We start from the raw sequence: 11834 nt of genomic DNA, 5'->3' as shown, positions 1-11834 counted from the left end.
TTTACAGGGTGACAACACAGGACAGTGGTATCTATATTTGTGACATTGCAAGTTTTCCTCTGGGCTCCATCTGGAGAGAAACAGTGCTAGAGATCAAAGGTAAGATGGAGGAACAGCCACACCTACATACCACAACCAGACGCTGCAGGGTAGAGATGTGCAGTAACTTTCTATCTTAATGTCCAATGCACACATTTCATGTTACTCCTGATTGCATCAGAGTGCCATTCCTCTGCCAATCTAAATACCTTTTAGCTTTTGAGCAAATCTATGCAATAATTGCAAAAACACATCCAAAAGGCTTTGTTATCATGTATTTCCATCCCTCTGTTTATCCTACGTTATTTGGCCTTATCACTCATTTAGTTGTCCAATGATGCAGACACAATACGCCCTTGCCTTCTATTGAGCTGTACGGGTACTGAAGGGGTGTTATAAACAAAATAGAGGCAGAAGAGGCTGTTCGTGTGTATTGCATCTGACAGAATTGTTTTTGCTAAGTGTCATTGTTCATTCATTTTGCAGCAGATGTACAGCATATTGTATTTAAATAAGCATTATTATGTTGTCAATCCAAATTAATCTGACATTTTCCCTCTATTAGATGATGTTAAGATAATGTGTGATGTGGATAGCGCAGTCGAGGTCCATTCTGGAGAAAATGTGACCATTAAATGCAGACTGTTCCCTGATGGAAAGTACAAGTGGACCAAGGTATTGGAAAAAATCTGTTAATCAGCCCATTTCTGACCATACATGAATTTAATTTTCATTCATTAAAACGTCAAGATGATTTGATTAACTCTGACATTAAAACCTACAATACACAAACAAAATCTCTGTATGAAAAAGGTATTTATACACATAATCTTGTTCTGCCCTAGAACAAGGCGCTGGTGTCAGACAATGAATCTCTGGAGCTCTGGTGTGTGGCGGATGCTCACACAGGGGTTTATACACTGACTGTCAACACAGGAAACAAAAGTCTGCAGAAAGAGTTTATCATCACAGTGCTAACAGCAACCACAAGCTTGAATATAGGTGAGCCTCTCCATTTCTTTGCTGTTATGTCTCTCATGTCAAACTCAATTTCAGCATGTCCTGAGGGCTGGATTAACAATCTAGTAGAGGGCCCAGGAGACTGAATGATTTAATAAACTGCACTGGACCAAAGAGCTGATACTTGACTTGTTATTATTATACTGGAGCTCACTCAATTTACTTTTTTAATTAGCAAAAAGAAATAGAGATTCAAAGGATTTTGAAGCTACCAGCCATGTTGTGAGGACACACCAGTAACTGTGAATAAATTAGGAGCTACGAACGTTTTAAAAATGAAACTTGTAATGTTTTGCTGCAAATCAATTCCAAGCTTGACTAAAACAGTATTCACAGTTTTAAATTGTAAAAACAACCAAACTGCATGAACTGGTGATATAGTTTGGTATAGTGCCATCAGTTGGCTGTGCAGGAAAGTAATCATCAGATGTCTTCTTTCTCTTCCTGTATTCATGTTTCTCATGAGCATTTCAAACTGTAACAAAAGTAAAAATGCATGCCACATAGAAAGGGAAGAGCAGGAGGGGACTTCGGATGTCTATCTACTTTCAAACCACAAGAACAAACATAGCAGAGTCTAAACACCGTCTCTGTATTCTGACATGAGGTGAGAGCACAATCTGTTGGACATACAGGAGCAGTACAGCCCAAATGAAGGCTTGAAAATACTGAATTTAGATGCTTGAAACACGTTGCATTTGATCACAATGCATCGGATTGCATTTAATATGCTTTTCTTAGTTATGTCTAATGGGGTATGCAAGCTGAAATTCATGATGGATCTGTCCTGGTGTAAATTTGGGAGTATGCAGGGTAGAAAACCAATGGTTGAAAACAACTGACGCAAAACCGATTATCTAATGTGCTCAATAATTAAGAACACATTAACACCATACTATTGAATTCATGGCCACGCTTTGGCCTCAGGAATCTGTACCCATGGTTTTCACGGTCCAGGTTCTTGAATAAACCTTGTTGATTATGCAGAGTGGCTTTGTAAATGCCATCTCTGTCCATGTTTTAATGATGTTCAACTGTGCACTGGGTATTTTAAAGTTTGGTCGTGCATCACTTATCATTCCTACTCCACATTCAACTTTCCAATGTGAAGCTTGTTAAAGGAATTGTTCAACATTTTGGGAAACGTGTACAAAAACCAAGATGTAACATTGACACTTACCATTTTATCGGAGGCTAAGTAGCAGTTGGCAGGCAACCCGCAGAGAGTCCAGGATGTTACTGCACATGCTGAAACATGGTTTGACTGCTTTTACTCCTGTAAAACTATTTGATGCAGAAGTGGTTGCTGACAGCATATCTATTCCATGTTTTGCTACTTTCAGATCTTGTGCCACCGCAGTCTAATGTCACTGAGGAGGGCCGTACCACATCACCGACCACTGGGCTTTCAACAACAGACGCCAATGTAACTTGGGCCATGAATATGAGCACTGATGTAAAAGATGAGAATCCAAACTCCAGAAATGTCACAGCTGAAGAGCATACAACCTCTTTAACAAATTCTACACATGCCAGTGTCACGTTATCCCCTATCACACACACTGACCCCTATCATTTTAACAACACCACTGATCAGGAGATACACCCAACTCACAATTCTAACACGGACACTCTTTCTGACCAATCAGTGGCCTTCAATCTATCCACAACGTTAAGTTATGGTATTAAGGTTTTCAGATCAACATATGAGACGAAGAATGAGTCCACGGGAGGCAATCCTGGTGCATCCCCAACTCTGAGCACAGGAAATACAACGATAGTCATTGAGGGTGAAGGTGATACTTACTTACTATTTACCACACACATTTTATTTGATTTGATCCAAGTTGGCAACGTTGTTACACTTTTCTCTGTTGAATCAAACATTCCAAGGTTAGAATCTGTGACCATTATCAACCACTACCCGGTCTTTGTCTGAGATCCTAAATATTTTTAGTGGTGCTCTTAGATTATTTTGGGCACATTATTTGCTCTTAGGGGCCAAGAGCAGCAGCAGTGCCGGAAAGAAAACAATAAAAAACGTTTCAAAGAACAAATAACTACAGACAATTGCACTAAATGTTCGAAGGCCAGACCCTCTTAAGAAAAATACAGATGAATAACAGCCGCAGTTTCTTTGATTTCACCATCTGTATCTTCATCACATGAAGGACTTGCACATTACAGTTTTATCAGCCTCAGGCTCGATGCATTTTAAAAAGGTAGACATATTGTTAAAACGACCTGCCGAGGGGGAGGATGGCACTTTTCTGCCTCAAGACAACAAGGTTTTGTAGCTTTACATTTATTATCAATATCTGTTGTAGTCTGCAGGGTTTCACCAGAGCAAGCTGATCGATATCTTAGAAACATATCTTTTGCTGTTGCTGTCCTCCAAAATGACACTATTTCCCCTCACTGAATTTGTTTCTCAGGTACTGGTGGTGCACAGAGTCATCTCCTGTTGTCATTAATCATTGTTCCAATCTTGGTATTGGTAGCTGCGGCTGGCTTCTACTTGAGACGAACAAGGAAGAAGAGGTACAACTCTATCCATGCAACTACTCTCTACACCTGCTTGCATTTATTCAGAGTAATGCACTGGGTGAACCTCATATCTCTCTTTTTTACTGATCGAAACACAAGATCTTTAAAAACTGCATGCTTTTTGGATACAACTAACTTCCTAGCAATGGCACGAGTCAATATTCACGCTCTCTCTCTGCAGGATGGATCTACCGCCTCCGTTCAAACCCCCTCCTCCTCCAGTCAAGTATACAGCTGCAAGACACCACGAGATTCCAACAGAGCCTTTCCCTACTTCAAGATGTAGCTCTGTGGTGGAACCTCAAGAGATAAGACAAATGTTTATTAATGTATAATGCCTAATATATTATCAATGACAGTTGATACATTGCAAGTTATTGTGGGGATATAGTGTGTGCGCTGTATCCTTTTTTTTTTTACAACACAGACAATTATAAAAATGTGGTGTTTGTGAATCACTTGTGGCTTCAATGCTTTTGTATACATCAGTGGTGTAAAAAAATCACCATCATGTTTCTAACCTTTAAAAAATAAAAGCTGGTGTATTTGACTGGGTGGCTGTGGCTCTGAGGTATAGTGAGTGTCTTTAAATTAGACGATTGGCAGCAGGACACTTAACCCCAAGTTACTCCCAAAGGCTGTGCCTACGATGAGCGAATGTGTGAATGGTGAGTTAGTGCTGAAGGGCAGGTGGCACCTGGCATCAGTGTATAAATAGATGAATGACATGAAGAGTTAAAGCACTTTCAGTGGTCAGAAGACTAGAAAGGTGCTATACAAGTACAAGTCTATTGACCATTTGAATTAACCTAGAGCAATTACACTGAAGGTGCTTGTGTTATTTACTTTCTTTTATGCTATTCTTGCAATATTATATATTCACTGTGTCTTTTTTGATAAAGTCCAAGCTACTATATATTATGCAGCAATGAATAAACATTTTATTTACATCCAAACAACACTGTTTGAACTATTTGGCTGATTTACTTTCCAATACTGTCTTTCATCTCTTATAGCTGTGATTTAGGTTTTCTTGCCCAGATGTCCAATGACTCGCTCTTGCCTCCTGCAGCTGTTTAGTGCTGATGCAACAAATAGGCCGACACATGTTTATCAAAAGACCACTGTTTTTCACATGTACCACAGAGAGTGACACTGGAGAGTACAAAGTAGGACTTAAACCACAAACCACATGGGCTAAATGTTTAACACCAATTGAATCCATCACACACAAATACACACACAAACACACACACACACACACACACACACACACACACACACACACACACACACACACACACAAACAAAAACAAACACAGGAAGTGGATATTGCAAATGTTAATATAGATTTTCATATATTTTTGACTATTTACAGGTTTTATGCATTTATTTATGTTCATTATTTATTTGAGATACCCCCCCCCCCCACACACACACACACACACGCACACACACACACACACACACACACACACACACACACACACACACACACACACACACACACACACACACACACACACATACATTCACAAACACTTGTGCATTCAGCTGTGCTGAGAAACCTTTTTTTCTGACTTTCTGACTTTCCGACCACAGTAGCAAAACCACAATTATACTCTATAGTATATACTCTAAGGCAAATTACATCATTGTATGCATATATATATATATATATATATATATATATATATGAAGCCCCAAGCACACAGACAGCCCGTTTAATAAATTAAGCCCGTAGCTCAATTGTACTGTATTCAAAACCAAATTAATTTTGTCAAGCATATGACTCAATCGTTCTTGTCGGAGATTTGCTCGCTTTGAGGGAACTTATAAAGAAGGTCACCACAAGTGTAACTATTTATTTGAGGATTAAGTTCAGAATTAGGTTCAGTAAGTTAGGGCTATAATTGGAGGTTGAGTCTTTTTTAATTTCCAAAACATGTAAAAACTCTGAGCTCACAAATAAAGGGAATACAAATGTTGTGTTTTTAGGGTGCAAAGCCGTTTTTGCTTTATTGTTTATGCGCTGACATTTTACTATAACAATAAATCCTATTTAACTTGCTAACGAGATATCTACAGACAAAAAATGTTTGATTGTATTGTACCTCACAATGGAACTGAGACTGGGTGCCTCAGAATGAGGTTACATTGCTTCCTGTTTGTAACTGAAGAGCAGCCAGTTTTCAAAGCACTGTGACAAGAGAGAGGTAACAAACGCAAAGTAAAAATAGACTACAGTGTAGCTCACCTCACTGACTAAACACAGTGATGCCCTGTAGTCTGAGAGCAACCGTGTCAGACAGACAACCAGTTTGGTTCAAGACGGCTGGAACATGACAGGTAGGATCTTCTAAAATTAGATTTAGATCTACAATATAATAGTGCTACATTGCATTGGTCTTAATGTTGTATCCCTTAGTATATATTGTGTTTACCCCAAAAACTGGGAAAAGCTAAATACTTTCTAAAGCGTATGTCACAGAACAAACTGTGAAACAACACAATGAGATGATAATCATAATGCTCTTTTTACTGTAGTGTAGGTTCACATGCTATTGTTTGTCGATGTCACAGTAGGCCCCACGTAGTGTTATAACACCATGTGGCACACATGACGCTTTTTCATCAAATTAGTTATTCAATTTAGAAATGAAGATATGTTTACAATAAAACTGTAGTTACAGTTTATATAATGAATTTCCTAGGAAATGTGTCAGTATTGTTTAGCTGAAGTTGGTACAGTGCGTAATGAACAACATTCTATAATAGCTACTTTCCATTTTTCCTCTAATTTCACATCTTAAAAGTCAGAGATTGGAATGGTCCAGAATTCTATTGAAGCTTTTACCTACATCTTTATTTGTCACAAAATAAATAAAAACACTGAGTTGTCGTTTTGTGTTTGTCTTTTAGATACCCCTGACATGGTAGGCCTGGTGCTGTTGTCTCTGGCCTTGTTGATCTCTTTGTGTCTCAATGTCATCTTCTGCATCAGACGACGCACCAATTTGTGCAGAGGTACTGTATTGTTACACGTAAAGCCATTGTTTTTTCAAATGTGGTCACCATCGATTCTAACCTCCCAGTATTTTGTTCATGCAGACGAAGAGGAGCGCTGCTTCACACACATTTGTACAGCAGAAAGGTATGCTTTTATTTATTTAATGAGGCTTAAACGTGTGCATGTCTGCCAATTATTATCTAGTCCATTAGGTCTAATTTCGCGTAAAGTATTCCAGTATTTTTTTGTGCCAAGCACATCTTATTATACAAAAATACTTAGAAATTGTTCTTCCACATCTTGTTGAAGCCCGTCTCAAGATGAAGGCCATTATTTTCATAACCTCAATGATGATGAGCAGCAGGAAAATCCACACAATCTTCATGGGCAACAGGAAAATCCAATCTACGGCAACATCAGCTCAGACAGAAGAGGTGAGCGCCGCCTGCATTCTGTCATTAACATTTATTATTAAGATTTAAAACAAGTCACTGCATCTTTCAGAGAAATTATTTTTTGTATGATTTGTCTTCTCAATTTTTTATAATAATTACAATGTTATTGTTCCCTTTTAGAAACATTCAGTGTGTATTTAAACAAGACATGGATCAATTCCATGCAAGTTATACTTTAGATACATGCATAAATAAATACATTTGGATAAAACTGTATATCCTTGAAGACCACTGTTTAAATTCCTAGTAAAAAAAATGCTGTGTTTGTTATAATTTTGTCAGTTAGTCAGTTTCTCTTTTCTTGTTTGTGGTGTATGTGTGTGTGTGTGTGTGTGTGTGTGTGTGTGTGTGTGTGTGTGTGTGTGTGTGTGTGTGTGTGTGTGTGTGTGTGTGTGTGTGTGTTTGTGTGTGCGTGTGTGTGTGTGTGTGTGTGTATTGTGATTAGTAGAATGTCAAACAAATTACCAAATCCTGTGTTTTACTTGTTCAGATTCCATAGAGGTTTGCTATGAGATAATGACAATGCAACACACAAGAGATCGCATGAAGGTAACTGCTTTAACTGTATATTTAGACTTCTGTCTGTGATGATATTATGTACTAAATCCTATGGTGTGTCATTATATCATACATGTGATAGCCTGTGCAGGGACTGACCTCATTATTGAGTGTGACTTTTTTTTTAGCATGCTTCTGTGAGTTAAATTTCCACCGGCACGATGTTATTATTTTCACTGATCATACTTACACAAATGAATGTGTCAAAGCACTTTGAGCAATCAGAAATAATTATACAAGTACCATCTCCAATATGGACGATGAAATGCAGTATGCAATAAAGCAACAGCTGGTTTTATGAGTTGTTTGGAAAGTATAATCGTCTAGATCAGTCACTTGACTATAATTTGTAAATGTGATAAATCTAATATATTTGTTGTTGCATTCACTAAAATGTGGTGGCACGTATGTGGTGTAAAGGTACACATGCAAAATGCAGACCACTTCACAGCAGGCTGAACGATTTACTTTCAAAACGAAAGGCAGCACGATAGACATTGTGGTCAAGGAACCAATGAACACAATTATGCACGTAGGTTCTAAAAATAAACTAGACTTACAGAAATCCATGAGAACCTGCAGCCACAATATCTAGAATATAGTATTTTAAGTGCTGCAGCTTTTCTGATTATTAATATAAACATGTTGTCTCTTGTTTGACACAAGTCTTTACAGCCGGACCTGAATTACGCCTCGCTGGATCTAAAGATGGCAAAGAAAGGCATGAAGAAGAATCGCCACCAGCAAGGCCACGCTCAGGGACGGAGCAAACTTCAAGATGAGCTGCCGGTCCACGTCACACTCCCTATGAATGCCTTCTTGGAGGTGGAAGCAGACATGGATGCTCACCTTCCTTTCAGAGACACCAGCACCATGGTCTCACACAGTAGCATCTACCTAAACAGTCAACAGATAGCCCAAGAGACAGAGGAGATGGAAAGAGGAAAGGGCATAAGCATGGAGAGGGAGAATGTGGGTTGGGAGGGAATACGAAAGAGGGAGGATGGGCGAAGTACAACGTGGAAAGGAGAGCAAGGTAGTGAGGAGAGAAAAGATATACAAGATAGTAATGGTGTATGCACACAGCTTGCAGAGATAGAGGCTACTCAGAGTGGCACGGATCGTTTCATCAGCAGCTTTAGCCACAATAGTGACCAACAAGATTAGACAGACATCAAATTAAGATGTTCAGAACTGAAGACACCGGAAAAAGTAAAAGTGAATGTCCATTACTGTGTCTGCAAGGATGAAAACTATATGTCAGCTTCAATACTCAACGAGCTTTGCGCAATTTCCTTTTTGATGCGAACAAACTGATTGAACTCTTCACACTGAGTATCTAAGGAACAAACGGTACTTTCTGTGCATAGGATGTAATAAACATAGAGGATATGAAGAGAAAAGGAAACTGGGTGACATTTAGAGGTCAAGGGCCCCATGGAAATTTTTAATTTTATTGCGAAAGAGAACGAAAACATCATCACAGGACACAAAAGATCTTTCATTGTTTTGATGTCTCATATGCATCAACAGATGTCTCAGAAATGTGTGAAGGAAAATATAAATCATACTTGTTTTTCCATGTTGTATAGGCGATAGCCGAGCTTTGAAACTTTCTTGAATAAATGTTAAATAAATGTTGCTTAAGCACATGCTAATCCGCTTTTCAGTCATGTAATGACTGTAGATATATTTTAATATGAAGATACATTTAAGCATAGGAAAGGTAATATATAAGTAGTCATTTTATTTTCCTTGTGGGCATATTGTCATGTAAATGTCACCCACAGAAGATTTTCCACATCAGAGTTACGATAATGGTCATTAGCTTCATAATCTATTGCTTGTGTGAGCTAATGCGCCGTCTGCTGAAATGGTTCTTACCCTCTCTGTAATCCCCACTTGAGGAGGATAATTTACTGCCCCCTTATCTGCTGAGGGAGCTGAGCTCTGAAGTGAACTCAGCAGTCAGAGACCTGCAGGACACTAACTGGTTGTTGTCAGCTTTTAAAAAGCCGACCATGGCCTCTTTCCCCTTTATGGATTACACAAATAACAAGGCACTATTAGTAACTGTCATATCTTGGTATGAAACAAAAACCTGAAAATATGTGCTTCGTCTTTCATAGAGACTAGCAAGTCACCTTTATCACATTAAAGTAGTAAATGATTTTCTTGCCTAAATCATCTCCTCATGATACTGGCCACCTCTGGTGAAATCGCCTACATCCTCAGTTGAACAGCTCATGTGATTCTACCCCTATAGTATAATGCCCTTTGTCAAGAGTGTGACTTAGGCCATTTTATTTTGCCTAAGTCAAATGACAATCTGTCCAAATTTACAAGCTTTTTAATAATGCATTTTGAAGCTAGCATTTAAGCTCGCAATTTAGTTAGCATTTTTGTCAATGAAAATCTCACTCGAACATAATATTAGTAATCATAACATAATTTGAGCGTTATTACATTATGCCTGTTGTGCAATGTCTAGAGGGCGCTTGTGCATACCCCATTACATTGGTATTAGTTTGTTTGTGTTTTCATAAAAAAAACTGAAAAAAATATTTTAGGAAGGTGACGATGTGTAAATTAATATATATATATATAGGTACCATAAGCAATTGACACAATCGCTAAGAATCCACTTTGTTCAATCCAATTGTATCTATGTACATCACATTTTACATTGTATGCCAGCTGGATTGCACATGTCATTTCCTTGGTTGCTTGGGGTTCAGAAAGGCAAAAGAAACATAATGTTCTGCTTTTTCCCCCTCTTCACAACAAAAGACTGTCAGGAAGGTATCATTTAAAGTTACATCTGTGACGGCAAAATTTCCATTGCACATCTTCAAAAGGGTAAGTGAACGTACCCTTTTAAGATGTGTAATGGATGTGTAAAAGATGTGTAATGGAAGATGTTTTTATCTATTTCAAAACATGGCCATAATAGCATTGAAACCAGTTTTGCATTCTGGGATACTTTTCACCATGGTTGAACCTGCCGGTTGGCATCTTAAAATGTGGTCCTGGAGACACCTACTGGAGGAACTACCACAGAAGCTGCTTTAGTACTTTGCCAAGTGTTTATATTACTGTCTGTCTGTCTGTCTGAATCAGACATACAGATAGTAATATTCAACTCATTATACATTGGCCTCTTGAGGAAATCTAAGACAGGTACATTTACTTGTTTAAATGTCATGTCAGTCTAATTACGCTGGAAAAAAAATTACCCTTTGCAAATTGTCAAAGTGATGGAGGGCACAGCAGGCAGACTGAAGAACGTGACAGTGAGCTATTTAGATGTGTGTGTAAATGGATTGGCACAGGGTGGGCTGTAGTAAGCAGCCAGTAATATAATATCCATCTCTTTATCAGTTACACCCTGTCAACGTGGGACAGAAACTGAACAGGCCACCTAAAAAGGAGACCCAAAAATCTGGTACAGTTATGTGACAGTAAATATTAATCAAATATGTGGGCAGTGTTGCCAACGCCTCAGTAAGGAAAGTTGATTGTCCTAAAAGTTGCTAGAAGTCGCTAAATGATGCCATCTTCTAATTTTCATAATTGTAATGGAAGCTGTCAGGAATACAATGATATATGATTGTTGTTGTACTCATTAATTGCATATTGCTTTGAGTGGAACTGCTATAGGGCTTTGCCTTTTGATTTGAGTATGTTTTTAAGTTGTATGTGTTTTTTTATACAAAGTTTGGCATACATATCAGCCTCACAAGACAGGCATATGGCCGTGTATCATCTCCAATAAACGGCTTCAGCCAGCCTTTGAATTCAGGGTTTGATTCTCACTTTCAGTATTTTTGAGCGTGCAGTTTAGTCTGATAGATGAGCTAGATGTTTAGCTTATGTCAAAGAGAGGCACACGCACAGTATGCATTTTTGCATCAGCGGCGGCTTTGCGCACGCGCTCTGACTGCAGCTGGGACTGCTGCGCGAGGCTCCTGTGCAGTGACGCGTCTTCCAGTCAATAGACGATCTTTGTTACAAACATGGCAGCGCGCATGTGAATGTCATGCCATCTTAAATTATTCCCTAAAAAACAGTTCGTGTTTTGGGTGCGATACGTTGAAGCTGACGTATACATTAAGTCTTGCAGGATTGTGCTGTCATTCACCCTCCGACAGCTACAGATCAGACAATCAATAACTCGCTCGTGTCAAGCTCTCGATGTTAGCATT

This window comes from Taurulus bubalis (genome assembly GCF_910589615.1).
Source record: "Taurulus bubalis genome assembly, chromosome: 2".
Classification (NCBI taxonomy): domain Eukaryota; kingdom Metazoa; phylum Chordata; class Actinopteri; order Perciformes; family Cottidae; genus Taurulus; species Taurulus bubalis.
This window is presented reverse-complemented; position numbering follows the sequence as displayed.